This window comes from Lissotriton vulgaris, chromosome 11 (assembly GCF_964263255.1).
Source record: "Lissotriton vulgaris chromosome 11, aLisVul1.2, whole genome shotgun sequence".
Lineage (NCBI taxonomy): Eukaryota > Metazoa > Chordata > Amphibia > Caudata > Salamandridae > Lissotriton > Lissotriton vulgaris.
Window position 1 is genome coordinate 482554146 of NC_141699.1, and position 27921 is coordinate 482582066.

Sequence of the window (27921 nt, forward strand, 5' to 3'; positions counted from 1 at the left end):
TCAGGCAGGACAGGTCCAGACTACGAACCCTTCCGAGCCACCTGCTCTCTAAAACACTTCCTGGGTGTGGAAATTGTCTCAATGTTTACATCTAGTTTGAGTTTTTGCAGTTTAACTCTGTGACTTGATGAGGATTGCGTAATGAGAAGTGAACATTTACTTAACTTAACCAAATGGTGTTCATGCAAAATCTCATGCCGCAGCAAGCAGGATTCGAACCTACGCGGGAAAACCCCATTGGATTTCAAGTCCAACACCTTAACCACTCGGCCATCGCAGCTGCATGAGTATGATGTCACTGTTGTCGTATACGAGCCATGCGCTACTCATGTCAGGCCGAGACCTAAAAAATAAAGTAACGGAAGGACGGGGCACGTACCAGCAGTGCCCTGTTGTCCTCACTTATTTCGCATACTTTCATACAATTAATAAAAATAGCAATACGCATCACTGAAAGTGAGTGACAGGGCACAGATGAGCGGTAATTAATCCCTGCACATTTCTACCCTCGTTTCCCTATATTACGGCGGAGGCAACAGGCCCTTAATTGTACTCAGAAAGAGTCCAAAAGCCTAAACAAGACACGCTTCATAAAAAAAAAATTACTCTTTTCGTAACTTGTCTAGATCAGGCAGGATAGGTCCAGACTACAAACCCTTCCGAGCCATCTGCTCTCTAAAACACTTCCTAGGTGTGGAAATAGTTTCAATGTTTACATCTAGTTTGAGTTTTTGCCATTTAACTCTGTGACTTGATGAGGATTGCGAACAAGAAGTGAACATTTCCTTAACTAAACCAAATGGTGTTCATGCAAAATCACACTACGCTGCAAGCAGGATTCGAACCTGCGCAGGGAAACCCCATTGGATTTTGAGTCCAACGCCTTAACCACTCGGCCATCGCAGCTGCATAAGTATGATGTCACTGTTGTCGTATACGAGCCATACGCTGCTCACGTCATGCCGAGACCTAAAAATTAAAGTAACGGCAGGACGGGGCACGTACCAGCAGTGCCCTGTATCCCCCACTTATTTTTAATGCTTTCATACAATTAATAAAAATAGCAACAAGCATCACTCAAAGTGACAGGACAGGTCCAGACTACGAACCCTTCCGAGCCACCTGCTCTCTAAAACATTCCTGGGTGTGGAAATTGTCTCAATGTTTACATCTAGTTTGAGTTTTTGCAGTTTAACTCTGTGACTTGATGAGGATTGCGTAATGAGAAGTGAACATTTACTTAACTTAACCAAATGGTGTTCATGCAAAATCTCATGCCGCTGCAAGCAGGATTTGAACCTACGCGGGGAAACCCCATTGGATTTCAAGTCCAAAGCCTTAACCACTCGGCCATCGCTGCTGCGTGAGTATGATGTCACTGTTGTCGTATACGAGCCATGCGCTACTCATGTGAGGTCGAGACCTAAAAAATAAAGTAACGGAAGGACGGGGCACATACCAGCAGTGCCCTGTTGTCCTCACTTATTTCGCATACTTTCATACAATTAATAAAAATAGCAATATGCATCACTCAAAATGAGTGACAGGGCACAGATGAGCGGTAATCAATAACTGCACATTTCTACCCTCGTTTCCATATATTACGGCGGTGGCAACGGGCCCTTAAGTGTACTAAGAAAGAGTCCAAAAGCCTAAACAAGACATGCATCATAAAAAAAGTACTCATTTCGTAACTTGTCTAGATCAGGCAGGATAGGTCCAAACTACAAACCCTTCCGAGCCACCTGCTCTCTAAAACACTTCCTAGGTGTGGAAATTGTTTCAATGTTTACATCGAGTTTGAGTTTTTGCCATTTAACTCTGTGACTTGATGAGGATTGCGTAACGAGAAGTGAACATTTCCTTAACTAAACCAAATGGTGTTCGTGCAAAATCACACTACGCTGCAAGCCGGATTCAAACCTGCGCAGGGAAACCCCATTGGATTTCAAGTCCAACGCCTTAACCACTCGGCCATCGCAGCTGCATGAGTATGATGTCACAGTTGTCGTATACGAGCCATGCTCTGCTCATGTCAGGCAGAGACCAAAAAAATAAAGTAACGGAAGGACGGGGCACGTACCAGCAGTGCCCTGTTGTCCTCACTTATTTTGCATGCTTTCATACGATTAATAAAAATAGCAACATGCATCACTCAAAGTGAGTGAAAGGGCACAGATGAGTGGTAATCAATCACTGCATGTTTCTACCCACTTTTCCCTATATTACGGCGGTGGTAACGGGCCCTTAAGTGTACTAAGAAAGAGTCCAAAAGCCTAAACAAGACATGCATCATAAAAAAAGTACTCTTTTCATGACTTGTCTAGATCAGGCAGGACAGGTCCAGACTACAAACCCTTCCGAGACACCAGCTCTCTAAAACACTTCCTGGGTGTGGAAATTGTCTCAATGTTTACATCTAGTTTGAGTTTTTTCCATTTAACTCTGTGACTTGATGAGGATTGCGTAACGAGAAGTGAACATTTACTTAACTAAACCAAATGGTGTTCATGCAAAAGCACACTAGGCTGCAAGCAGGATTCAAACCTGCGCAGGGAAACCCCATTGGATTTCGAGTCCAACGCCTTAACCACTCGGCCATCGCAGCTGCATGAGTATGATGTCACTGTTGTCGTATACGAGCCATACGCTGCTCACGTCAGGCCGAGACCTAAAAATTAAAGTAAAAGCAGGACGGGGCACGTACCAGCAGTGCCCTGTATCCCCCACTTATTTTGAATGCTTTCATACAATTAATAAAAATAGCAACAAGCATCACTCAAAGTGAGTGACAGGGCACAGATGAGCGGTAATCAATCACTGCGCATTTCTACCCTCTTTTCCCTGTATTACGGCGGTGGTAACGGGCTCTTAAGTGTACTAAGAAAGAGTCCAAAAGCCTAAACAAGACACGCTTCATAAAAAAAATAATTACTCTTTTCGTGACTTGTCTAGATCATGCAGGACAGGTCCAGACTACGAACCCTTCCGAGGGACCTGCTCTCTAAAACACTTCCTGGGTGTGGAAATTGTCTCAATGTTTACATCTAGTTTGAGTTTTTGCCGTTTAACTCTGTGACTTGATGAGGATTGCGTAATGAAAAGTGAACATTTACTTAACTAAACCAAATGGTGTTCATGCAAAATCTCATGACGCTGCACGCAGGATTCGAACCTACGCGGGGAAACCCCATTGGATTTCAAGTCTAACGCCTTAACCACTCGGCCTTCGCAGCTGCGTGAGTGTGATGTCACAGTTGTCGTATACGAGCCATGCACTACTCACGTCAGGCCGAGACATAAAAAATAAAGTAACAGAAGGACGGGCCACGTACCAGCAGTGCCCTGTTGTCCTCACTTATTTTGCATGCTTTCATACAATTAATAAAAACAGCAATACGCATCACTCAAAGTGAGAGACAGGACACCGATTAGTGGTAATCAATCACTGCACATTTCTATCCTCGTTTCCCTATATTACGGCGGTGGAAACGGGCCCTTAAGTGTACTCAGAAAGAGTCCAAAAGCTTAAACAAGACACGCTTCATAAAAAAAAGTACTCTTTTCATGACTTGTCTAGATCAGGCAGGACAGGTCCAGACTACGAACCCTTCCGAGCCACCTGCTCTCTAAAACACTTCCTGGGTGTGGAAATTGTCTCAATGTTTACATCTAGTTTGAGTTTTTGCAGTTTAACTCTGTGACTTGATGAGGATTGCGTAATGAGAAGTGAACATTTACTTAACTAAACCAAATGGTGTTCATGCAAAATCTCATGCCGCTGCAAGCAGGATTCGAACCTACGCGGGGAAACCCCATTGGATTTCAAGTCCAACGCCTTAACCACTCGGCCATCGCAGCTGCGTGAGTATGATGTCACTGTTGTCGTATACGAGCCATGCGCTACTCATGTCAGGTCGAGACCTAAAAAATAAAGTAACGGAAGGACGGGGCACATACCAGCAGTGCCCTGTTGTCCTCACATTTCGCATACTTTCATACAATTAATAAAAATAGCAATATGCATCACTCAAAATGAGTGACAGGGCACAGATGAGCGATAATCAATCACTGCACATTTCTACCCTCGTTTCCATATATTACGGTGGTGGCAACGGGCCCTTAAGTGTACTCAGAAAGAGTCCAAAAGCCTAAACAAGACACACTTCATTAAAAAAATTACTCATTTCGTAACTTGTCTAGATCAGGCAGGATAGGTCCAGACTACAAACCCTTCCGAGCCACCTGCTCTCTAAAACACTTCCTAGGTGTGGAAATTGTTTCAATGTTTACATCTAGTTTGAGTTTTTGCCATTTAACTCTGTGACTTGATGAGGATTGCGTAACGAGAAGTGAACATTTCCTTAACTAAACCAAATGGTGTTCATGCAAAATCACACTACGTAGCAAGCAGGATTCGAACCTGCGCAGGGAAATCCCATTGGATTTCGAGTCCAACGCCTTAACCACTCGGCCATCGCAGCTGCATGAGTATGATGTCACTGTTGTCGTATACGAGCCATGCTCTGCTCATGTCAGGCGGAGGCCAAAAAAATAAAGTAACGGAAGGACGGGACACGTACCAGCAGTGCCCTGTTGTCCTCACTTATTTTGCATGCTTTCATACAATTAATAAAAATAGCAATACGCATCACTCAAAGTGAGAGACAGGGCACCGATTAGTGGTAATCAATCACTGCACATTTCTATCCTCGTTTCCCTATATTACGGCGGTGGAAACGGGCCCTTAAGTGTACTCAGAAAGAGTCCAAAAGCTTAAACAAGACAAGCTTCATAAAAAAAAGTACTCTTTTCATGACTTGTCTTGATCAGGCAGGACAGGTCCAGACTACGAACCCTTCCGAGCCACCTGCTCTCTAAAACACTTCCTGGGTGTGGAAATTGCCTCAATGTTTACATCTAGTTTGAGTTTTTGCAGTTTAACTCTGTGACTTGATGAGGATTGCGTAATGAGAAGTGAACATTTACTTAACTAAACCAAATGGTGTTCATGCAAAATCTCATGCCGCTGCAAGCAGGATTCAAACCTACGCGGGGAAACCTCATTGGATTTCAAGTCCAACGCCTTAACCACTCGGCCATCGCAGCTGCGTGAGTATGATGTCACTGTTGTCGTATACGAGCCATGCGCTACTCATGTCAGGTCGAGACCTAAAAAATAAAGTAACGGAAGGACGGGGCACATACCAGCAGTGCCCTGTTGTCCTCACATTTCGCATACTTTCATACAATTAATAAAAATAGCAATATGCATCACTCAAAATGAGTGACAGGGCACAGATGAGCGGTAATCAATCACTGCACATTTCTACCCTCGTTTCCATATATTACGGCGGTGGCAACGGGCCCTTAAGTGTACTCAGAAAGAGTCCAAAAGCCTAAACAAGACACACTTCATTAAAAAAATTACTCATTTCGTAACTTGTCTAGATCGGGCAAGACAGGCCCAGACTACAAACGCTTCCGAGACACCAGCTCTCTAAAACACTTCCTGGGTGTGGAAATTGTCTAAATGTTTACATCTAGTTTGAGTTTTTTCCATTTAACTCTGTGACTTGATGAGGATTGCGTAACGAGAAGTGAACATTTACTTAACTAAACCAAATGGTGTTCATGCAAAATCACACTACGCTGCAAGCAGGATTCGAACATGCGCAGGGAAACCCCATTGGATTTCGAGTCCAACGCCTTAACCACTCGGCCATCGCAGCTGCATGAGTATGATCTCACTGTTGTCGTATACGAGCCATACGCTGCTCACGTCAGTCCGAGACCTAAAAATTAAAGTAACAGCAGGACGGGGCACGTACCAGCAGTGCCCTGTATCCCCCACTTATTTTGAATGCTTTCATACAATTAATAAAAATAGCAACAAGCATCACTCATAGTGAGTGACAGGGCACAGATGAGCGGTAATCAATCACTGCGCATTTCTACCCTCTTTTCCCTATATTACGGCGGTGGTAACGGGCCCTTAAGTGTACTAAGAAAGAGTCCAAAAGCCTAAACAAGACACGCTTCATAAAAAAAATAATTACTCTTTTCGTGACTTGTCTAGATCATGCAGGACAGGTCCAGACTACGAACCCTTCCGAGGCACCTGCTCTCTAAAACACTTCCTGGGTGTGGAAATTGTCTCAATGTTTACATCTAGTTTGAGTTTTTGCCGTTTAACTCTGTGACTTGATGAGGATTGCGTAATGAGAAGTGAACATTTACTTAACTTACCCAAATGGTGTTCATGCAAAAGCTCATGCCGCTGCAAGCAGGATTCGAACCTACGCAGGGAAACCCGATTGGATTTCAAGTCCAACGTCTTAACCACTCGGCCATCGCAGCTGCATGAGTATGATGTCACTGTTGTCGTATACGAGCCATGCTCTGCTCAGGTCAGGCGGAGACCAAAAAAATAAAGTAACGGAAGGACGGGGCACGTACCAGCAGTGCCCTGTTGTCCTCACTTATTTTGCATGCTTTCATACAATTAATAAAAATAGCAACATGCATCACTCAAAGTGAGTGAAAGGGCACAGATGAGTGGTAATCAATCACTGCATGTTTCTACCCACTTTTCCCTATATTACAGCGGTGGTAACGGGCCCTTAAGTGTACTAAGAAAGAGTCCAAAAGCCTAAACAAGACATGCATCATAAAAAAGTACTCTTTTCATGACTTGTCTAGATCAGGCAGGACAGGCCCAGACTACAAACCCTTCCGAGACACCAGCTCTCTAAAACACTTCCTGGGTGTGGAAATTGTCTCAATGTTTACATCTAGTTTGAGATTTTTCCATTTAACTCTGTGACTTGATGAGGATTGCGTAACGAGAAGTGAACATTTACTTAACTAAACCAAATGGTGTTCATGCAAAATCACACTACGCTGCAAGCAGGATTCGAACCTGCGCAGGGAAACCCCATTGGATTTCAAGTCCAAGGCCTTAACCACTCGGCCATCGCAGCTGCGTGAGTATGATGTCACAGTTGTCGTATACGAGCCATGCACTACTCACGTCAGGCCGAGACATAAAAAATAAAGTAACAGAAGGACAGGGCACGTACCAGCAGTGCCCTGTGGTCCTCACTTATTTTGCATGCTTTCATACAATTAATAAAAATAGCAATACGCATAACTCAAAGTGAGAGACAGGGCACCGATGAGTGGTTATCAATCACTGCACATTTCTATCCTCGTTTCCCTATATTACGGCGGTGGCAACGGGCCCTTAAGTGTACTCAGAAAGAGTCCAAAAGCTTAAACAAGGCACAATTCATAAAAAAAAGTACTCTTTTCATGACTTGTCTAGATCAGGCAGGACAGGTCCAGACTACGAACCCTTCCGGGCCACCTGCTCTCTAAAACACTTCCTGGGTGTGGAAATTGTCTCAATGTTTACATCTAGTTTGAGTTTTTGCAGTTTAACTCTGTGACTTGATGAGGATTGCGTAATGAGAAGTGAACATTTACTTAACTTAACCAAATGGTGTTCATGCAAAATCTCATGCCGCTGCAAGCAGGATTCGAACCTACGCGGGAAAACCCCATTGGATTTCAAGTCCAACACCTTAACCACTCGGCCATCGCAGCTGCATGAGTATGATGTCACTGTTGTCGTATACGAGCCATGCGCTACTCATGTCAGGCCGAGACCTAAAAAATAAAGTAACGGAAGGACGGGGCACGTACCAGCAGTGCCCTGTTGTCCTCACTTATTTCGCATACTTTCATACAATTAATAAAAATAGCAATACGCATCACTGAAAGTGAGTGACAGGGCACAGATGAGCGGTAATTAATCACTGCACATTTCTACCCTCGTTTCCCTATATTACGGCCGTGGCAACGGGCCCTTAATTGTACTCAGAAAGAGTCCAAAAGCCTAAACAAAACACGCTTCATAAAAAAAAAATTACTCTTTTCGTAACTTGTCTAGATCAGGCAGGATAGGTCCAGACTACAAACCCTTCCGAGCCATCTGCTCTCTAAAACACTTCCTAGGTGTGGAAATAGTTTCAATGTTTACATCTAGTTTGAGTTTTTGCCATTTAACTCTGTGACTTGATGAGGATTGCGAACGAGAAGTGAACATTTCCTTAACTAAACCAAATGGTGTTCATGCAAAATCACACTACGCTGCAAGCAGGATTCGAACCTGCGCAGGGAAACCCCATTGGATTTTGAGTCCAACGCCTTAACCACTCGGCCATCGCAGCTGCATGAGTATGATGTCACTGTTGTCGTATGCGAGCCATACGCTGCTCACGTCATGCCGAGACCTAAAAATTAAAGTAACGGCAGGACGGGGCACGTACCAGCAGTGCCCTGTATCCCCTACTTATTTTTAATGCTTTCATACAATTAATAAAAATAGCAACAAGCATCACTCAAAGTGAGTGACAGGGCACAGATGAGCGGTAATCAATCACTGCGCATTTCTACCCTCTTTTCCCTATATTACGGCGGTGGTAATGGGCCCTTAAGTGTACTAAGAAAGAGTCCAAAAGCCTAAACAAGACACGCTTCATAAAAAAAATAATTACTCTTTTCGTGACTTGTCTAGATCATGCAGGACAGGTCCAGACTACGAACCCTTCCGAGGCTCCTGCTCTCTAAAACACTTCCTGGGTGTGGAAATTTTCTCAATGTTTACATCTAGTTTGAGTTTTTGCCGTTTAACTCTGTGACTTGATGAGGATTGCGTAATGAGAAGTGAACATTTACTTAACTTAACCAAATGGTGTTCATGCAAAATCTCATGCCGCTGCAAGCAGGATTCGAACCTACGCGGGGAAACCCCATTGGATTTCAAGTCCAACGCCTTAACCACTCGGCCATCGCAGCTGCGCGAGTATGGTGTCACAGTTGTTGTATACGAGCCATGCACTACTCACGTCAGGCCGAGACATAAAAAATAAAGTAACAGAAGGACGGGGCACGTACCAGCAATGCCCTGTTGTCCTCACTTATTTTGCATGCTTTCATACAATTAATAAAAATAGCAATACGCATCACTCAAAGTGAGTGACAGGGCACCGATGAGCGGTAATCAATCACTGCACATTTCTATCCTCGTTTCCCTATATTACGGCGGTGGCAACGGGCCCTTAATTGTACTCAGAAAGAGTCCAAAAGCTTAAACAAGACACGCTTCATAAAAAAAAGTACTCTTTTCATGACTTGTCTAGATCAGGCAGGACAGGTCCAGACTACGAACCCTTCCGAGCCACCTGCTCTCTAAAACACTTCCTGGGTGTGGAAATTGTCTCAATGTTTACATCTAGTTTGAGTTTTTGCAGTTTAACTCTGTGACTTGATGAGGATTGCGTAATGAGAAGTGAACATTTACTTAACTTAACCAAATGGTGTTCATGCAAAATCTCATGCCGCTGCAAGCAGGATTCGAACCTACGCGGGAAAACCCCATTGGATTTCAAGTCCAACACCTTAACCACTCAGCTATTGCAGCTGCATGAGTATGATGTCACTGTTGTCGTATACGAGCCATGCGCTACTCATGTCAGGCCGAGACCTAAAAAATAAAGTAACGGAAGGACGGGGCACGTACCAGCAGTGCCCTGTTGTCCTCACTTATTTCGCATACTTTCATACAATTAATAAAAATAGCAATACGCATCACTCAAAGTGAGTGACAGGGCACAGATGAGCGGTAATCAATCACTGCACATTTCTACCCTCGTTTCCCTATATTACGGCGGTGGCAACGGGCCCTTAATTGTACTCAGAAAGAGTCCAAAAGCCTAAACAAGACACGCTTCATAAAAAAAAAATACTCTTTTCGTAACTTGTCTAGATCAGGCAGGATAGGTCCAGACTACAAACCCTTCTGAGCCATCTGCTCTCTAAAACACTTCCTAGGTGTGGAAAAAGTTTCAATGTTTACATCTAGTTTGAGTTTTTGCAGTTTAACTCTGTGACTTGATGAGGATTGCGTAACGAGAAGTGAACATTTCCTTAACTAAACCAAATGGTGTTCATGCAAAATCTCATGCCGCTGCAAGCAGGATTCGAACCTACGCGGGGAAACCCCATTGGATTTCAAGTCCAACGCCTTAACCACTCGGCCATCGCAGCTGCGTGAGTATGATGTCACTGTTGTCGTATACGAGCCATGCGCTACTCATGTCAGGTCGAGACCTAAAAAATAAAGTAACGGAAGGACGGGGCACATACCAGCAGTGCCCTGTTGTCCTCACATTTCGCATACTTTCATACAATTAATAAAAATAGCAATATGCATCACTCAAAATGAGTGACAGGGCACAGATGAGCGATAATCAATCACTGCACATTTCTACCCTCGTTTCCATATATTACGGTGGTGGCAACGGGCCCTTAAGTGTACTCAGAAAGAGTCCAAAAGCCTAAACAAGACACACTTCATTAAAAAAATTACTCATTTCGTAACTTGTCTAGATCAGGCAGGATAGGTCCAGACTACAAACCCTTCCGAGCCACCTGCTCTCTAAAACACTTCCTAGGTGTGGAAATTGTTTCAATGTTTACATCTAGTTTGAGTTTTTGCCATTTAACTCTGTGACTTGATGAGGATTGCGTAACGAGAAGTGAACATTTCCTTAACTAAACCAAATGGTGTTCATGCAAAATCACACTACGTAGCAAGCAGGATTCGAACCTGCGCAGGGAAATCCCATTGGATTTCGAGTCCAACGCCTTAACCACTCGGCCATCGCAGCTGCATGAGTATGATGTCACTGTTGTCGTATACGAGCCATGCTCTGCTCATGTCAGGCGGAGGCCAAAAAAATAAAGTAACGGAAGGACGGGACACGTACCAGCAGTGCCCTGTTGTCCTCACTTATTTTGCATGCTTTCATACAATTAATAAAAATAGCAATACGCATCACTCAAAGTGAGAGACAGGGCACCGATTAGTGGTAATCAATCACTGGACATTTCTATCCTCGTTTCCCTATATTACGGCGGTGGAAACGGGCCCTTAAGTGTACTCAGAAAGAGTCCAAAAGCTTAAACAAGACACGCTTCATAAAAAAAAGTACTCTTTTCATGACTTGTCTTGATCAGGCAGGACAGGTCCAGACTACGAACCCTTCCGAGCCACCTGCTCTCTAAAACACTTCCTGGGTGTGGAAATTGTCTCAATGTTTACATCTAGTTTGAGTTTTTGCAGTTTAACTCTGTGACTTGATGAGGATTGCGTAATGAGAAGTGAACATTTACTTAACTAAACCAAATGGTGTTCATGCAAAATCTCATGCCGCTGCAAGCAGGATTCAAACCTACGCGGGGAAACCTCATTGGATTTCAAGTCCAACGCCTTAACCACTCGGCCATCGCAGCTGCGTGAGTATGATGTCACTGTTGTCGTATACGAGCCATGCGCTACTCATGTCAGGTCGAGACCTAAAAAATAAAGTAACGGAAGGACGGGGCACATACCAGCAGTGCCCTGTTGTCCTCACATTTCGCATACTTTCATACAATTAATAAAAATAGCAATATGCATCACTCAAAATGAGTGACAGGGCACAGATGAGCGGTAATCAATCACTGCACATTTCTACCCTCGTTTCCATATATTACGGCGGTGGCAACGGGCCCTTAAGTGTGCTCAGAAAGAGTCCAAAAGCCTAAACAAGACACACTTCATTAAAAAAATTACTCATTTCGTAACTTGTCTAGATCGGGCAAGACAGGCCCAGACTACAAACGCTTCCGAGACACCAGCTCTCTAAAACACTTCCTGGGTGTGGAAATTGTCTAAATGTTTACATCTAGTTTGAGTTTTTTCCATTTAACTCTGTGACTTGATGAGGATTGCGTAACGAGAAGTGAACATTTACTTAACTAAACCAAATGGTGTTCATGCAAAATCACACTACGCTGCAAGCAGGATTCGAACATGCGCAGGGAAACCCCATTGGATTTCGAGTCCAACGCCTTAACCACTCGGCCATCGCAGCTGCATGAGTATGATCTCACTGTTGTCGTATACGAGCCATACGCTGCTCACGTCAGTCCGCGACCTAAAAATTAAAGTAACAGCAGGACGGGGCACGTACCAGCAGTGCCCTGTATCCCCCACTTATTTTGAATGCTTTCATACAATTAATAAAAATAGCAACAAGCATCACTCAAAGTGAGTGACAGGGCACAGATGAGCGGTAATCAATCACTGCGCATTTCTACCCTCTTTTCCCTATATTACGGCGGTGGTAACGGGCCCTTAAGTGTACTAAGAAAGAGTCCAAAAGCCTAAACAAGACACGCTTCATAAAAAAAATAATTACTCTTTTCGTGACTTGTCTAGATCATGCAGGACAGGTCCAGACTACGAACCCTTCCGAGGCACCTGCTCTCTAAAACACTTCCTGGGTGTGGAAATTGTCTCAATGTTTACATCTAGTTTGAGTTTTTGCCGTTTAACTCTGTGACTTGATGAGGATTGCGTAATGAGAAGTGAACATTTACTTAACTTACCCAAATGGTGTTCATGCAAAATCTCATGCCGCTGCAAGCAGGATTCGAACCTACGCGGGGAAACCCGATTGGATTTCAAGTCCAACGTCTTAACCACTCGGCCATCGCAGCTGCATGAGTATGATGTCACTGTTGTCGTATACGAGCCATGCTCTGCTCAGGTCAGGCGGAGACCAAAAAAATAAAGTAACGGAAGGACGGGGCACGTACCAGCAGTGCCCTGTTGTCCTCACTTATTTTGCATGCTTTCATACAATTAATAAAAATAGCAACATGCATCACTCAAAGTGAGTGAAAGGGCACAGATGAGTGGTAATCAATCACTGCATGTTTCTACCCACTTTTCCCTATATTACAGCGGTGGTAACGGGCCCTTAAGTGTACTAAGAAAGAGTCCAAAAGCCTAAACAAGACATGCATCATAAAAAAGTACTCTTTTCATGACTTGTCTAGATCAGGCAGGACAGGCCCAGACTACAAACCCTTCCGAGACACCAGCTCTCTAAAACACTTCCTGGGTGTGGAAATTGTCTCAATGTTTACATCTAGTTTGAGATTTTTCCATTTAACTCTGTGACTTGATGAGGATTGCGTAACGAGAAGTGAACATTTACTTAACTTAACCAAATGGTGTTCATGCAAAATCCCATGCCGCTGCAAGCAGGATTCGAACCTACACGGGAAAACCCCATTGGATTTCAAGTCCAACACCTTAACCACTCGGCCATCGCAGCTGCATGAGTATGATGTCACTGTTGTCGTATACGAGCCATGCGCTACTCATGTCAGGCCGAGACCTAAAAAATAAAGTAACGGAAGGACGGGGCACGTACCAGCAGTGCCCTGTTGTCCTCACTTATTTCGCATACTTTCATACAATTAATAAAAATAGCAATACGCATCACTGAAAGTGAGTGACAGGGCACAGATGAGCGGTAATTAATCACTGCACATTTCTACCCTCGTTTCCCTATATTACGGCGGTGGCAACGGGCCCTTAATTGTACTCAGAAAGAGTCCAAAAGCCTAAACAAAACACGCTTCATAAAAAAAAAATTACTCTTTTCGTAACTTGTCTAGATCAGGCAGGATAGGTCCAGACTACAAACCCTTCCGAGCCATCTGCTCTCTAAAACACTTCCTAGGTGTGGAAATAGTTTCAATGTTTACATCTAGTTTGAGTTTTTGCCATTTAACTCTGTGACTTGATGAGGATTGCGAACGAGAAGTGAACATTTCCTTAACTAAACCAAATGGTGTTCATGCAAAATCACACTACGCTGCAAGCAGGATTCGAACCTGCGCAGGGAAACCCCATTGGATTTTGAGTCCAACGCCTTAACCACTCGGCCATCGCAGCTGCATGAGTATGATGTCACTGTTGTCGTATACGAGCCATACGCTGCTCACGTCATGCCGAGACCTAAAAATTAAAGTAACGGCAGGACGGGGCACGTACCAGCAGTGCCCTGTATCCCCCACTTATTTTTAATGCTTTCATACAATTAATAAAAATAGCAACAAGCATCACTCAAAGTGAGTGACAGGGCACAGATGAGCGGTAATCAATCACTGCGCATTTCTACCCTCTTTTCCCTATATTACGGCGGTGGTAACGGGCCCTTAAGTGTACTAAGAAAGAGTCCAAAAGCCTAAACAAGACACGCTTCATAAAAAAAATAATTACTCTTTTCGTGACTTGTCTAGATCATGCAGGACAGGTCCAGACTACGAACCCTTCCGAGGCTCCTGCTCTCTAAAACACTTCCTGGGTGTGGAAATTTTCTCAATGTTTACATCTAGTTTGAGTTTTTGCCGTTTAACTCTGTGACTTGATGAGGATTGCGTAATGAGAAGTGAACATTTACTTAACTTAACCAAATGGTGTTCATGCAAAATCTCATGCCGCTGCAAGCAGGATTCGAACCTACGCGGGGAAACCCCATTGGATTTCAAGTCCAACGCCTTAACCACTCGGCCATCGCAGCTGCGCGAGTATGATGTCACAGTTGTTGTATACGAGCCATGCACTACTCACGTCAGGCCGAGACATAAAAAATAAAGTAACAGAAGGACGGGGCACGTACCAGCAATGCCCTGTTGTCCTCACTTATTTTGCATGCTTTCATACAATTAATAAAAATAGCAATACGCATCACTCAAAGTGAGTGACAGGGCACCGATGAGCGGTAATCAATCACTGCACATTTCTATCCTCGTTTCCCTATATTACGGCGGTGGCAACGGGCCCTTAATTGTACTCAGAAAGAGTCCAAAAGCTTAAACAAGACACGCTTCATAAAAAAAAGTACTCTTTTCATGACTTGTCTAGATCAGGCAGGACAGGTCCAGACTACGAACCCTTCCGAGCCACCTGCTCTCTAAAACACTTCCTGGGTGTGGAAATTGTCTCAATGTTTACATCTAGTTTGAGTTTTTGCAGTTTAACTCTGTGACTTGATGAGGATTGCGTAATGAGAAGTGAACATTTACTTAACTTAACCAAATGGTGTTCATGCAAAATCTCATGCCGCTGCAAGCAGGATTCGAACCTACGTGGGAAAACCCCATTGGATTTCAAGTCCAACACCTTAACCACTCGGCTATCGCAGCTGCATGAGTATGATGTCACTGTTGTCGTATACGAGCCATGCGCTACTCATGTCAGGCCGAGACCTAAAAAATAAAGTAACGGAAGGACGGGGCACGTACCAGCAGTGCCCTGTTGTCCTCACTTATTTCGCATACTTTCATACAATTAATAAAAATAGCAATACGCATCACTCAAAGTGAGTGACAGGGCACAGATGAGCGGTAATCAATCACTGCACATTTCTACCCTCGTTTCCCTATATTACGGCGGTGGCAACGGGCCCTTAATTGTACTCAGAAAGAGTCCAAAAGCCTAAACAAGACACGCTTCATAAAAAAAAATTACTCTTTTCGTAACTTGTCTAGATCAGGCAGGATAGGTCCAGACTACAAACCCTTCTGAGCCATCTGCTCTCTAAAACACTTCCTAGGTGTGGAAAAAGTTTCAATGTTTACATCTAGTTTGAGTTTTTGCAGTTTAACTCTGTGACTTGATGAGGATTGCGTAACGAGAAGTGAACATTTCCTTAACTAAACCAAATGGTGTTCATGCAAAATCACACTAGGCTGCAAGCAGGATTCGAACCTGCGCAGGGAAACCCCATTGGATTTCGAGTCCAACGCCTTAACCACTCGGCCATCGCAGCTGCATGAGTATGATGTCACTGTTGTCGTATACGAGCCGTTCTCTGCTCATGTCAGGCCGAGACCAAAAAAATAAAGTAACAGAAGGACGGGGCACGTACCAGCAGTGCCCTGTTGTCCTCACTTATTTTGCATGCTTTCATACAATTAATAAAAATAGCAACATGCATCACTCAAAGTGAGTGAAAGGGCACAGATGAATGGTAATCAATCACTGCGCATTTCTACCCTCTTTTCCCTATATTACGGCGGTGGCAACGGGTCCTTAAGTGTACTCAGAAAGAGTCCAAAAGCTTAAACAAGACACGCTTCGTAAAAAAAAACGTACTCTTTTAATGACTTTTTTAGATCAGGCAGGACAGGTCCAGACTACGAACCCTTCCGAGCCACCTGCTCTCTAAAACACTTCCTGGGTGTGGAAATTGTCTCAATGTTTACATCTAGTTTGAGTTTTTGCAGTTTAACTCTGTGACTTGATGAGGATTGCGTAATGAGAAGTGAACATTTACTTAACTTAACCAAATGGTGTTCATGCAAAATCTCATGCCGCTGCAAGCAGGATTCGAACCTGCGCAGGGAAACCCCATTGGATTTCAAGTCCAACGCCTTAACCACTCGGCCATCGCAGCTGCGTGAGTATGATGTCACAGTTGTCATATACGAGCCATGCACTACTCACGTCAGGCCGAGACATAAAAAATAAAGTAACAGAAGGACGGGGCACGTACCAGCAGTGCCCTGTTGTCCTCACTTATTTTGCATGCTTTCATACAATTAATAAAAATAGCAACATGCATCACTCAAAGTGAGTGAAAGGGCACAGATGAGTGGTAATCAATCACTGCATGTTTCTACCCACTTTTCCCTATATTACGGCGGTGGTAACGGGCCCTTAAGTGTACTAAGAAAGAGTCCAAAAGCCTAAACAAGACATGCATCATAAAAAAGTACTCTTTTCATGACTTGTCTAGATCAGGCAGGACAGACCCAGACTACAAACCCTTCCGAGACACCAGCTCTCTAAAACACTTCCTGGGTGTGGAAATTGTCTCAATGTTTACATCTAGTTTGAGTTTTTTCCATTTAACTCTGTGACTTGATGAGGATTGCGTAACGAGAAGTGAACATTTACTTAACTAAACCAAATGGTGTTCATGCAAAATCACACTACACTGCAAGCAGGATTCGAACCTGCGCAGGGAAACCCCATTAGATTTCAAGTCCAACGCCTTAACCACTCGGCCATCGCAGCTGCGTGAGTATGATGTCACAGTTGTCGTATACGAGCCATGCACTACTCACGTCAGGCCGAGACATAAAAAATAAAGTAACAGAAGGACGGGGCACGTACCAGCAGTGCCCTGTTGTCCTCACTTATTTTGCATGCTTTCATACAATTAATAAAAATAGCAATACGCATAACTCAAAGTGAGAGACAGGGCACCGATGAGTGGTAATCAATCACTGCACATTTCTATCCTCGTTTCCCTATATTACGGCGGTGGCAACGGGCCCTTAAGTGTACTCAGAAAGAGTCCAAAAGCTTAAACAAGACACAATTCATAAAAAAAAGTACTCTTTTCATGACTTGTCTAGATCAGGCAGGACAGGTCCAGACTACGAACCCTTCCGGGCCACCTGCTCTCTAAAACACTTCCTGGGTGTGGAAATTGTCTCAATGTTTACATCTAGTTTGAGTTTTTGCAGTTTAACTCTGTGACTTGATGAGGATTGCGTAATGAGAAGTGAACATTTACTTAACTAAACCAAATGGTGTTCATGCAAAAACTCATGCCGCTGCAAGCAGGATTCAAACCTACGCGGGGAAACCCCATTGGATTTCAAGTCCAACGCCTTAACCACTCGGCCATCGCAGCTGCGTGAGTATGATGTCACTGTTGTCGTATACGAGCCATGCGCTACTCATGTGAGGTCGAGACCTAAAAAATAAAGTAACGGAAGGACGGGGCACATACCAGAAGTGCCCTGTTGTCCTCACTTATTTCGCATACTTTCATACAATTAATAAAAATAGCAATATGCATCACTCAAAATGAGTGACAGGGCACAGATGAGCGGTAATCAATCACTGCACATTTCTACCCTCGTTTCCATATATTACGGCGGTGGCAACGGGCCCTTAAGTGTACTAAGAAAGAGTCCAAAAGCCTAAACAAGACATGCATCATAAAAAAAGTACTCATTTCGTAACTTGTCTGGATCAGGCAGGATAGGTCCAGACTACAAACCCTTCCGAGCCACCTGCTCTCTAAAACACTTTCTAGGTGTGGAAATTGTTTCAATGTTTACATCTAGTTTGAGTTTTTGCCATTTAACTATGTGACTTGATGAGGATTGCGTAACGAGAAGTGAACATTTCCTTAACTAAACCAAATGGTGTTCGTGCAAAATCACACTACGCTGCAAGCAGGATTCAAACCTGCGCAGGGAAACCCCATTGGATTTCGAGTCCAACGCCTTAACCACTCGGCCATCGCAGCTGCATGAGTATGATGTTACAGTTGTCGTATACGAGCCATGCTCTGCTCATGTCAGGCAGAGACCAAAAAAATAAAGTAACGGAAGGACGGGGCACGTACCAGCAGTGCCCTGTTGTCCTCACTTATTTTGCATGCTTTCATACAATTAATAAAAATAGCAACATGCATCACTCAAAGTGAGTGAAAGGGCACAGATGAGTGGTAATCAATCACTACATGTTTCTACCCACTTTTCCCTATATTACGGCGGTGGTAACGGGCCCTTAAGTGTACTAAGAAAGAGTCCAAAAGCCTGAACAAGACATGCATCATAAAAAAAGTACTCTTTTCATGACTTGTCTAGATCAGGCAGGACAGGTCCAGACTACAAACCCTTCCGAGACACCAGCTCTCTAAAACACTTCCTGGGTGTGGAAATTGTCTCAATGTTTACATCTAGTTTGAGTTTTTTCCATTTAACTCTGTGACTTGATGAGGATTGCGTAACGAGAAGTGAAAATTTACTTAACTAAACCAAATGGTGTTCATGCAAACCTGCGCAGGGAAACCCCATTGGATTTCGAGTCCAACGCCTTAACCACTCGGCCATCGCAGCTGCATGAGTATGATGTCACTGTTGTCGTATACGAGCCATACGCTGCTGAGGTTCCGTGACAATTGTAAGTGATGTTTTCGACTCGCACGAATATGGTCGAGTTTAGTATCTATGAACCGCAAATGACGAGTTTAGTAAGTGTGCGCAGTTTCGCTGTGCTAACTTAAACCGTTCGTTTGTTACGCGGGTTTTTCATCTGTACCCACGGGTTCCATCTTAGATACGGCATCATTTTGTTTCTTGCCCTCAAGTAGCCAGCGAACGGACATTGTCCTCTTCGCGACCCTGGGACTCCCAAGATATTTGCGGAAGACACATGTTCTTTGTAAGTGTCTTTATGATGAGGGGGATGATACTGTAAGGCAGATGGCCCCGCTCGAGGTTCATCTCGCCGTGCCGGTTTATTGTCTCAGCCATGCATCTCATTAGGCACGTCCCTTTGATGCCTGTAGCTCGTGTTTCCCGATACCTCCCCTTTTACACCCTTTCCAATCTCCCCACTGTTTCCATCTTCCTCTGCACCTGTCCTTGTTCCTTTTTCGATCTGTTTTACTGCTGATTGGAATGTACTAATGGTGGGAAGATGGGTTTTTACAGTTGGGAACCGCCAAATGTTTCCGCACTTATGTTCCGGACCTTATGAGTATCAAAGTGACCAAAGCGACCCCTCTCGGGGATAATTGTGGGAACCGGGTTGTAAACCTTTGTCTGCTATGCAAACCTATGGGAAAATTGTGTATAAAAGGAGCGATCCACAGAACCAATTTGAAGCAGTCTCCCTGAACTACACTCGTTGTACTTCCGTGATCTCTGTGTTTCCCTGCAGCAAATAAACCTTGAATCTTTGACGCCGAAGGAAGTGTCCCGTGTCTCTGTCATTCGTACGCCGGAGCAGGTTACCCACGAAGGTTTCAGGTGTTGTCCCCTGGCACCGCTGGGTCTTAAAGAACCCAGTCCTTTAGTTGGCGCCCTCGTGGGGCTGCATCAGTGGTACCGGTCCAAGCCCGACGATCGTGAGGAACTTCGTGTGAAATCTCCGAGGGAAGGTGCACTCCGCTTCATCGATCCTGTTGTCGAAACAAGTGGCCCGAAGACTTTTCCCGCGAAGATTCCCGCCTCCTGACGGCTGCGACAGACTGCTGCCCTGACTGTAGACCTGTTTTGGCGCCTGGCGTAGACCTTGGTAGAGCGAGACGATTGACGGGCCTTCCTGGTGACGCCATCGATCTTTGAGTTAAGTATTTGTGGGTCGCTCCCAGAGTTCTTGGTTGTGGTTGCTTAGTGGTTGCATGGTTCCATTGCATTTGTAGTTCTTGGTACTTTGTTGTGTTGTTTGACGACTGCAGCCGCCAAAAACCGAGGGTTTTTGCTTTTGCTGGGACTTGGTAAATCCCGTAACCCTTGAAGTTTGTGAAACTCGACTAGTGTGCAAGATGCCTGGTCGCAGTACTTTGTTTAGTTGTTTCAGACGTTGTGGTGCGGATTCCCGACTGGAGGACTCATGTCCGATACCTCCGGTTGGAACTCCGACTTATGAACTGTACAGTAAACATGGGCTAGGCCCGATTACTTTTAATGATTATTGGATTCGCTATACTAAGAAGGACGGTGTCCTTAGTTGGCCACCTCACGGTAGCTTTGAGACCCCGATCCTAGATAACTTAGAGGCTAAATTGTTCGAGAAAAAGTCAAGGCCGGCCATGTTTGATGCCTTTCGGTTGTGGCGTAAAGAAGCCCGACAGAAAGAAATCAGACAGACTAAACGAAATCAGAGAGATGGTGTTGCTACCATTGTAAAGAAAGCAGAGCAATTTCAGCGTGATAAGGAGGTTAAGGAAAAGGAAGTGTTTGATAGATTACAGCGTATGACTATAGATAAATGCTATCCTGCTTTGCCTACGGAGTCGGAAAAGAAGGAAGACGCAGTTGAGGATCCTTTAATGTCTTATCTCATGAAGTCGCCACCTCCGTATGTACAGGGTACCACAGCTCCTGTGGTTCCCCCTGTACCTATTCTTCCACCTATTCTTCTTCCACCTGTTCCTCAACCTGCACCCGTTCTTCCGACTGTTCCTGCTCCTTTGCCTGTTGCTATCCCTACTGCTCCTCCGCTTCCACATACTCCTGCTCCCGCTACTGCTCCTGCTCTGTTAACTCCTGCTGTTGCTTCTGTTTCTACTCCTTCGCTTGTTAGTCCTGTGTCCTATACTTCTCCCTCTACTCGTAGTCGTACTTCTCCCCTTGCGGCTAGCTTCTTCCATTCGCTCGGACCTGTTCTTGGGTCCGCTGGTTCCGATGGTCCTCAGAGACGTAGTCAGCTTCCAGGTAACAGGGAACGCGCTTCGCTATATAATATGGCGATGGGTTGGATGACGCATCCCCTTAGAAATCCACCACGTATTGTGCTCGACACGTTTTGTCACTTCAATATACCAACCCAAAGATTCGTGTTCGAAGAAATGTGTAAGGTTCTTCGTGATCAGATCTCGGCTGACGCACCTGACGAGGTGCTGACTGCTTTGTCTGATTTGCAGCTTCAGTTCTCGACTGGACTGATAGTGGATACCAACGTTCGACGTGCGGTTGAACGGTTGCTATCTTTTCGTCCCACTCCTATACCTCAAGCCTTGTTTGTTGAGGATGTTGAAAGACAGCCAGATGAGTCTGGCCAATTTCCTATGCGTGAAGTTCCACCAGTATGGATGCCAGGTGATGCTAATGCTAATCCTATTATTCTGCCACATTTCCAGAGAGTATGGATCCATCTCCCATGGAAACGATCAGAAGTGTTACAGGTAAAGCAATCTTTGCCTGACCCTCGCAAAAATCCTGCAGGGTACTATAAAGAATTATCGCAGCTCGTAGACGCTACGATAATGAATCTTGCCGATATCGACATGTTGTTCGGCAATGTTGTGCCTCAACCGGTATGGGCTAAGATTCGTCAGGAGAATCATCCAAATGAATTAGGTGGCGATTGGGCTGCTCTTATTGCGGCCGATACGCGACAAGTTGGTGGGGCTAAGCCTGAACAACTCATTACTGCTCTCCCTCAAAGAATAATCACGTTAATGAAAACTCTTATGCCAGCTATGAGAGTGAATTGGGATAAATTGTCAGCTTGTAGACAGAAGAAGGACGAGAGTGTCTCCGACTTCTTTACGAGATTCGAGGAGGCATTCATCGACCAAAGTGGCCAGGATGTGAGCACTGAGGGTGGTCAACGGTTGTTTGTGGACAAATTCATTTCAAACTTATTGCCCGATTTGAGCAATAAATTGAAGAATTCAGAAAGTGCGTGGGCCGTTTCTACCTCAGCTCAGATATTGGCCACAGCACAATATTATGAGAATAGAGAGAAAGAAGAGAACGACCGTGCTGATAAAAAGACAAAAGAACTCGAAACTAAAGTGTTGTTACAGCAGGCCTATCCTCCACGTTCGAATCAGAATGCTTCGCAACAAAATAGATCACAGCCGCAATCGAACCGATCACAATCTCGAAATGACTCCTCTTCCCAAAGATCCTCGTTAGGGTACAATCAATGTGCCTATTGTAGACAGGAGGGTCATATCAAATTCAATTGTCCTGTTCTAAACGATCGTAATAGTGGTAATTCATCTAGAGGAGGTCGTGGTGGTTCACAGCAGACGTTACGCGGTAGGGGTCGTGTTGCTCAGAATGATCGCTCAGATAACTCATCAAATTCCGATAATTGTTTTGATCAACGTGGATCATCGCAAGGACGATCTGCGCAGTACAATGTAGATGATTATTACATCGATCAGGGAACTGACGACAGTAATTACTAGGACAGCCATGGACAAGGAGAGGGAGTGGTATCAGTTCCGGTTGATCAGAGAGGGCCTTACGTCGCAGTTGCTACATCGGGCGTCGTTGAGCCTTTTCTGTTGGACACTGGTGCAGCGAAAAGTTCCATAAAGCATTCAAAACTCCCTGGCGCACCTTTGTCTGGCTTAACAAATGTTTCCGTTGGATTCTCTGGCGCCCCCGTTAGCAATCCAGTTTCGGGCCCTCTGCCCCTTACAATTGGGCCTCGTGAGCTAGAAGCTCCGTTGATTTTGACCACGGGCTGTGGTGAAAATCTTTTGGGTCTGGATTTGCTTAAACGTTTGTATGCAACTCTGTATTGTTCCCCTGCGGGTGTAAAGCTTACGTTGGGAGAGAGGGTTGTCTCCCCTATGTACTTGTCTCTCGATAAGCTTCCATCGGAATTGAGTTCTCTTCCTGCATCTTTGTGGGCAACAGGTCCCAATGACGTGGGCCTGCTTGATATCTCCCCTTATGTTGTTCAGTTGATAATGTGCGATTGCCACGTATTCCCCAGTATCGTATCTCTCTTGATGGTGAACGAGCATTGTTAGCGATCATCTATGATTTGATCGAGAAAGACGTTATTGAGGAGACGCGGGGGAACGTGTGCAACAGTCCTGTACTGCCCATTCTGAAACGTACTGATCCTTCGAAACCACCTGTTTATCGTTTTGTTATCGATTTACGGGAGGTGAATAAAATTGTGATTCCTCAGTTCCCCGTTGTGCCTGACATCACGGCACTACTGACTCTGATTCCAGCTTCTGCATCTTGGTTTTCGTGATTGATTTGAAGAATGCGTTCTTCAGCATTCCCATTGCAGAAGAGAGCAGAGACCTTTTCGGTTTCTCTCTTGGTGGACGCAGCTTCCGGTTTAAACGCGCTCCTCAGGGCTACTGTGAAAGTCCATCGATTTACAGTCAAGCCTTGAAGGGTCAACTGGATGCGTTTAGGTTGCCGGCTGGTGCGGCCGTAATCCAATATGTCGACGACTTATTGGTAGCTGCAGATACTCAGGACATTTGCAAAATTGCTACGGTATCGCTGCTGCAACATCTCTGCGAGTTACATCATAAGGTGTCACCTTCTAAACTCCAATATTGTTGTCAAGAAGTAACCTATCTAGGTCACTTATTGTCAAAGGAGGGAAGGCGGTTGACCCCAGAGAGAATTGCAGCAATTGCACGAATGGCTGTGCCAACAACCCAAAGAGATGTGCCTTTCTAGGTATCACGTCATACTGCAGACGGTGGATTCCAAATTTTTCATTGTTAGCGAAACCATTGGTAGCTCTTACGTGTAAGGATGTTTCAACTCCTTTACCATGGACGGAAGAATGTCAGAAAAGTTTTTCTGAATTACGTGATTCATTGTGCTCGGCTCCTGTGTTAGGTACTCCTGACTATAGTAAGCCGTTCACACTATATGTTTACGAGAGGGAAGGTTGTGCGTTGAGTGTCTTAACGCAACCTTTTGGTGGTAAGCAACGTCCATGTGCATATTTTTCATCGACCTTGGACCCGGTAGCTAGAGCATTGCCGAGTTGTTTGAGAGCAACAGCGGCAGCTGCGGTGTCCATCCGACAATCAGCAGGACTGGTCATGGATAATATGCTTACGGTGATGGTTCCGCATGCAGTCGACACTCTTTTAAATCGTACGAAAACCCAGCACTTGACGAGTGCGAGATTGTCTGGGTACGAGTTGACGCTGCTGGCAAGCCACATTCAGATAAAACGTTATAATGTCCTGAATCCGGCGACTTTGTTACCAATTAGCTCAGAGTCAGATGAAATAACAGAACACGACTGTTATTTGAGGACAGAAGAGGAAACAAAAGGTCGAGTGGACCTTAAAAACACTCCTTTGGAAGACCCAGATGGAACGCAGTATGTGGATGGTTCATGTTTTAAATTACCGAATGGCGATGTGACTACTGCATATGCTGTTGTAACGTTGAATACTGTTGTTGAGACTGCAAGATTAAATCAGAATAATCCCCAAGCTGCAGAACTGATCGCTCTCACCAGAGCGTGTGTGTTAGCAAAAGGGAAACGTGTGAATGTGTTTACCGACAGCCAATATGCCTTTGGCGTCGCACATAGTTTTGGACGGTTGTGGAGAGAGAGAGGTTTTCTGACATCGCATGGTATGAAGATTCAGCATGGTCAGCTTGTGAATGATCTTTTGGATGCACTTACGTTGCCTAAGCACGTGGCGATTGTTAAATGTAGTGCGCATCGTAAGGTGACGGATGATGTTGGTCGTGGTAATGCGTTTGCGGATGAGACTGCTAAGGAGACTGCCCGGAACCTTAGCACTCGAATGTATGTGACGAGTTCGGTTAGGTGGCCTACAGAATCGAGTATGTGTGAGGACACTATCGAGAGTGTGAAAGCGATTCAGAATGAGGCCACCGAGACTGAAAAGATGAAGTGGAAAGAAAGTACGGGAAAGTTGGATGCAAATGGTTGTTGGATTGACTTATCGGATCAGAAAAGATGGATGTTGCCTGATGCGTATGTGCTGGCTGTTGTGACTATGGCGCATGGGTTAGCACATATTAGCGCGAAAGGTATTTGCAAGTTGTTGTCTCTGTTTGGAAGAATGATGGTATCACGAAATGTGCTGAACGATTGGTTAAGAATTGTATGGTATGTATGTTGTACAATCCTGGTAAGGGAACCCCAACTCCTCCTGGTAGTTTTGCTCCCCCTTCATGTCCCTTTGAGGTGATCCAATTAGACTTCATCCATATGGAGCGATGCAATAACCTGAAATACGTTTTAGTCGTGGTTTGCGCGTTCTCCCGATGGATCGAAGCCTACCCTCTTAAGGACAACACTGCCTTGTCGACTGCGAAAATCCTACTGAAGGAATACTTTCCTCGGTACGGAATGCCTAGAGTTGTGTGGTCCGATAACGGAAGTGAGTTTGTGGGGAGTGTGATGAAGAGTGTGTGTAAGGGCCTTGGAATTAATCAAAAATTCCATAGCGCCAATCATCCCCAGTCAGCTGGTTTGGTTGAAGGGTACAATGGCACCCTTAAACTAAAGCTAGCAAAGATTCAGGCTACGACTGGTCTCTCGTGGCCTGACGCTTTACCCTTAGCATTATTGTCAACAAGGGCAACTGTACACTCCCGAGTAGGGCTCAGTCCCTATGAAATAGTGTTCGGTCGTCCTGCAAATGTTTGGGGGGTCCCTAGACCGGGTGTGTTCTGTGATCTTGAGTATCCAATGTTGATCGATTATCTTCATGACTTGACTGCTAAACTGAGGTTAATTCACCAACAGGTTTACGAAGCATTGCCGACGCAGACGGAGGGTCCAGGCCACCAGCTCCAGCCCGGAGACTGGGTGGTGACGCGCAATTTTTCGCGCAAGAAGAACTTGGAGCCAAGATTCACTGGACCCTACCAGGTCCTCCTTGCCACGAGAACTGCAGTTCGTCTAGAGGGTCGGAAAAACTGGGTGCATGCCACCCATACCAAAAAGGTCCCTATTCCGTTGCCGGCAGACTCGTGGGTGAGGAGAGGCATTGCATCAACTGAAACCGAAGGATTGCCGGCGTTTGTACCTTTCAGCGACGCACAACCTGTCGGAGAATCCTCAGTGCAGCAGAAAGACACTGTTGAACATTTGTCATCAAAAGACTCAAGACCAGAACATTCAACTGATCAACAGAACGCTGTCTCTTCAACGGATCCTTTGTTTGACGAACAGACACGTCCTGGGAAAACCCGATACTTTTTGCGATCCAGCACTAAAGACTAATAAAAGATCCTGTTCTGTCCCTTGACAATTGCATTATCCCGTTTTCCACGATCAGTTTGAACACTCGTATCACTGTAATTATTTTTGTATATATACACTGAGTTTCGTTCCTCATATTTTTGCTTCCACAGCTGAGAGACACTTTGCATATACATAATTGTGAACAAAGGCCGTAGGGCCGCGCGTGTACTTCCTTCTGGTTAGTAGGTCTTGACACTAGGTTAAAGACCGTCGGTTCCTGGGAACTCCTAGGGATTGACTACTGCTACACAGAACGAAGTGCGTCAAGAAACGTTGCGGACGGTCGTAGGGGATGGCATTTTCAAAGCTGATGGACTTGGAAGGAGCTCAGGCGCAAAGGTTCAAGTTGCAACAACTTAGTAGTACCAAATGTTTTATGTTCCAAATATTCGCATTGCTTTTGACTGTTTCTGCATTATTGGCGGGTGGGGTGTATTACATGATGTCTCGTTTCTTATCTCCTGCTATACCTACTCCTACCTCTAATCCTCAATCTACTACTGTTGCATCTCCCCGTTCTTTTCACTTCTTACCCGAACACGAACAGGCTAGACGTGCAGAATTCCGCAACAATTCCTTTATTCAGCTCCTTCACCAGCACCAGTTAGTGGTTAACACTACTAATTGTTGGGTGTGTGGGTTGATGCCACACACTACGGATAAGGGAATTCCATATCTGGTGTTACCGTATAGTTCCCAAGGGTCCGCTCGAGCATTTCAAACAATGTTTCGAAGCGCACTAGATTCTCAACCCAATCGAGAGCCACGTTCTCCCTACCTTGGCCCTGGCTCGTACTATAAGCCTTTGTCTATAGCGATAGAAGACTTAGATAGAGATATCTATGAGCCGTCGCTCATTCCAGTGGAAGAGGTACAAGCCTATAGGGTCCTGAGTAAGGTCGAGTACAGTGCGCTCACGAGTGATAAACAGCTTAAAAGCTCGCCTCCGATATGGGTCGTACCCCACATTGGTAATTTTTGTCTAATGGGTCGTGGCCGAAGATCGAAAGCCCGACTTGGAGAGAGCGCTTGCGCTGAAAATTACATGCTGCCGATGATCTCGTTCCCTGTGTTTCTGGCTGCCAAGGGTACCTACTTTGTCTGTCATGATCGTGCGTATGCATGGTTGCCCTCTGACTTCATGGGCTCATGTTTTATCGCAAACTTGTTGCCTCCGACGTTTACTGTAGATGCAGATTATCACAAGACTAGAGTTGTGAGAGGCGTAATTAGCGAAGAGGATACTGCCGGTCAAGAGGCAGGAGACTTTTTCAAGGGTTTCCTCCCATTTTGGGGACCTATGGTTAATAGTAGGAACCTGAGACAGTTGACTCGAGTGGTAGAATCGACAGCTAATATTACTGCCAGTGCCCTTGGTAATATCACCACAGAACTTCAGGCGGATAGACTTATGACGTTACAAAACCGGATGGTTTTAGATGTGATCTTAGCAGATC

General features: G+C 44.9%; 23 non-coding genes across 23 annotated transcripts; all 23 read right to left on the minus strand.

Annotated features, from left to right (window-relative positions):
* Positions 1-198: 198 nt before the first annotated feature.
* TRNAS-UGA (transfer RNA serine (anticodon UGA)) lies at positions 199-280 on the minus strand. Its single transcript has one exon. It is a non-coding gene; the product is annotated as a tRNA-Ser (tRNA).
* A 544-nt stretch (positions 281-824) lies between these two features.
* Positions 825-906, minus strand: TRNAL-CAA (transfer RNA leucine (anticodon CAA)). The gene has a single exon. It is a non-coding gene; the product is annotated as a tRNA-Leu (tRNA).
* A 1620-nt stretch (positions 907-2526) lies between these two features.
* TRNAS-CGA (transfer RNA serine (anticodon CGA)) lies at positions 2527-2608 on the minus strand. The gene has a single exon. It is a non-coding gene; the product is annotated as a tRNA-Ser (tRNA).
* A 1171-nt stretch (positions 2609-3779) lies between these two features.
* On the minus strand, positions 3780-3861 carry TRNAS-UGA (transfer RNA serine (anticodon UGA)). The gene has a single exon. It is a non-coding gene; the product is annotated as a tRNA-Ser (tRNA).
* Positions 3862-4402: 541 nt separating this feature from the next.
* Positions 4403-4484, minus strand: TRNAS-CGA (transfer RNA serine (anticodon CGA)). Its single transcript has one exon. It is a non-coding gene; the product is annotated as a tRNA-Ser (tRNA).
* A 1166-nt stretch (positions 4485-5650) lies between these two features.
* Positions 5651-5732, minus strand: TRNAS-CGA (transfer RNA serine (anticodon CGA)). The gene has a single exon. It is a non-coding gene; the product is annotated as a tRNA-Ser (tRNA).
* A 1169-nt stretch (positions 5733-6901) lies between these two features.
* TRNAS-UGA (transfer RNA serine (anticodon UGA)) lies at positions 6902-6983 on the minus strand. The gene has a single exon. It is a non-coding gene; the product is annotated as a tRNA-Ser (tRNA).
* A 543-nt stretch (positions 6984-7526) lies between these two features.
* TRNAS-UGA (transfer RNA serine (anticodon UGA)) lies at positions 7527-7608 on the minus strand. The gene has a single exon. It is a non-coding gene; the product is annotated as a tRNA-Ser (tRNA).
* A 544-nt stretch (positions 7609-8152) lies between these two features.
* Positions 8153-8234, minus strand: TRNAL-CAA (transfer RNA leucine (anticodon CAA)). The gene has a single exon. It is a non-coding gene; the product is annotated as a tRNA-Leu (tRNA).
* A 546-nt stretch (positions 8235-8780) lies between these two features.
* TRNAS-UGA (transfer RNA serine (anticodon UGA)) lies at positions 8781-8862 on the minus strand. Its single transcript has one exon. It is a non-coding gene; the product is annotated as a tRNA-Ser (tRNA).
* A 543-nt stretch (positions 8863-9405) lies between these two features.
* On the minus strand, positions 9406-9487 carry TRNAS-UGA (transfer RNA serine (anticodon UGA)). The gene has a single exon. It is a non-coding gene; the product is annotated as a tRNA-Ser (tRNA).
* Positions 9488-10031: 544 nt separating this feature from the next.
* On the minus strand, positions 10032-10113 carry TRNAS-UGA (transfer RNA serine (anticodon UGA)). The gene has a single exon. It is a non-coding gene; the product is annotated as a tRNA-Ser (tRNA).
* A 541-nt stretch (positions 10114-10654) lies between these two features.
* TRNAS-CGA (transfer RNA serine (anticodon CGA)) lies at positions 10655-10736 on the minus strand. The gene has a single exon. It is a non-coding gene; the product is annotated as a tRNA-Ser (tRNA).
* A 1166-nt stretch (positions 10737-11902) lies between these two features.
* Positions 11903-11984, minus strand: TRNAS-CGA (transfer RNA serine (anticodon CGA)). Its single transcript has one exon. It is a non-coding gene; the product is annotated as a tRNA-Ser (tRNA).
* A 1169-nt stretch (positions 11985-13153) lies between these two features.
* TRNAS-UGA (transfer RNA serine (anticodon UGA)) lies at positions 13154-13235 on the minus strand. The gene has a single exon. It is a non-coding gene; the product is annotated as a tRNA-Ser (tRNA).
* Positions 13236-13779: 544 nt separating this feature from the next.
* Positions 13780-13861, minus strand: TRNAL-CAA (transfer RNA leucine (anticodon CAA)). Its single transcript has one exon. It is a non-coding gene; the product is annotated as a tRNA-Leu (tRNA).
* Positions 13862-14407: 546 nt separating this feature from the next.
* Positions 14408-14489, minus strand: TRNAS-UGA (transfer RNA serine (anticodon UGA)). The gene has a single exon. It is a non-coding gene; the product is annotated as a tRNA-Ser (tRNA).
* A 543-nt stretch (positions 14490-15032) lies between these two features.
* TRNAS-UGA (transfer RNA serine (anticodon UGA)) lies at positions 15033-15114 on the minus strand. Its single transcript has one exon. It is a non-coding gene; the product is annotated as a tRNA-Ser (tRNA).
* A 544-nt stretch (positions 15115-15658) lies between these two features.
* Positions 15659-15740, minus strand: TRNAS-CGA (transfer RNA serine (anticodon CGA)). The gene has a single exon. It is a non-coding gene; the product is annotated as a tRNA-Ser (tRNA).
* A 545-nt stretch (positions 15741-16285) lies between these two features.
* Positions 16286-16367, minus strand: TRNAS-UGA (transfer RNA serine (anticodon UGA)). Its single transcript has one exon. It is a non-coding gene; the product is annotated as a tRNA-Ser (tRNA).
* A 541-nt stretch (positions 16368-16908) lies between these two features.
* TRNAS-UGA (transfer RNA serine (anticodon UGA)) lies at positions 16909-16990 on the minus strand. The gene has a single exon. It is a non-coding gene; the product is annotated as a tRNA-Ser (tRNA).
* A 543-nt stretch (positions 16991-17533) lies between these two features.
* TRNAS-UGA (transfer RNA serine (anticodon UGA)) lies at positions 17534-17615 on the minus strand. The gene has a single exon. It is a non-coding gene; the product is annotated as a tRNA-Ser (tRNA).
* Positions 17616-18157: 542 nt separating this feature from the next.
* On the minus strand, positions 18158-18239 carry TRNAS-CGA (transfer RNA serine (anticodon CGA)). Its single transcript has one exon. It is a non-coding gene; the product is annotated as a tRNA-Ser (tRNA).
* Between the last annotated feature and the right edge of the window lie 9682 nt (positions 18240-27921).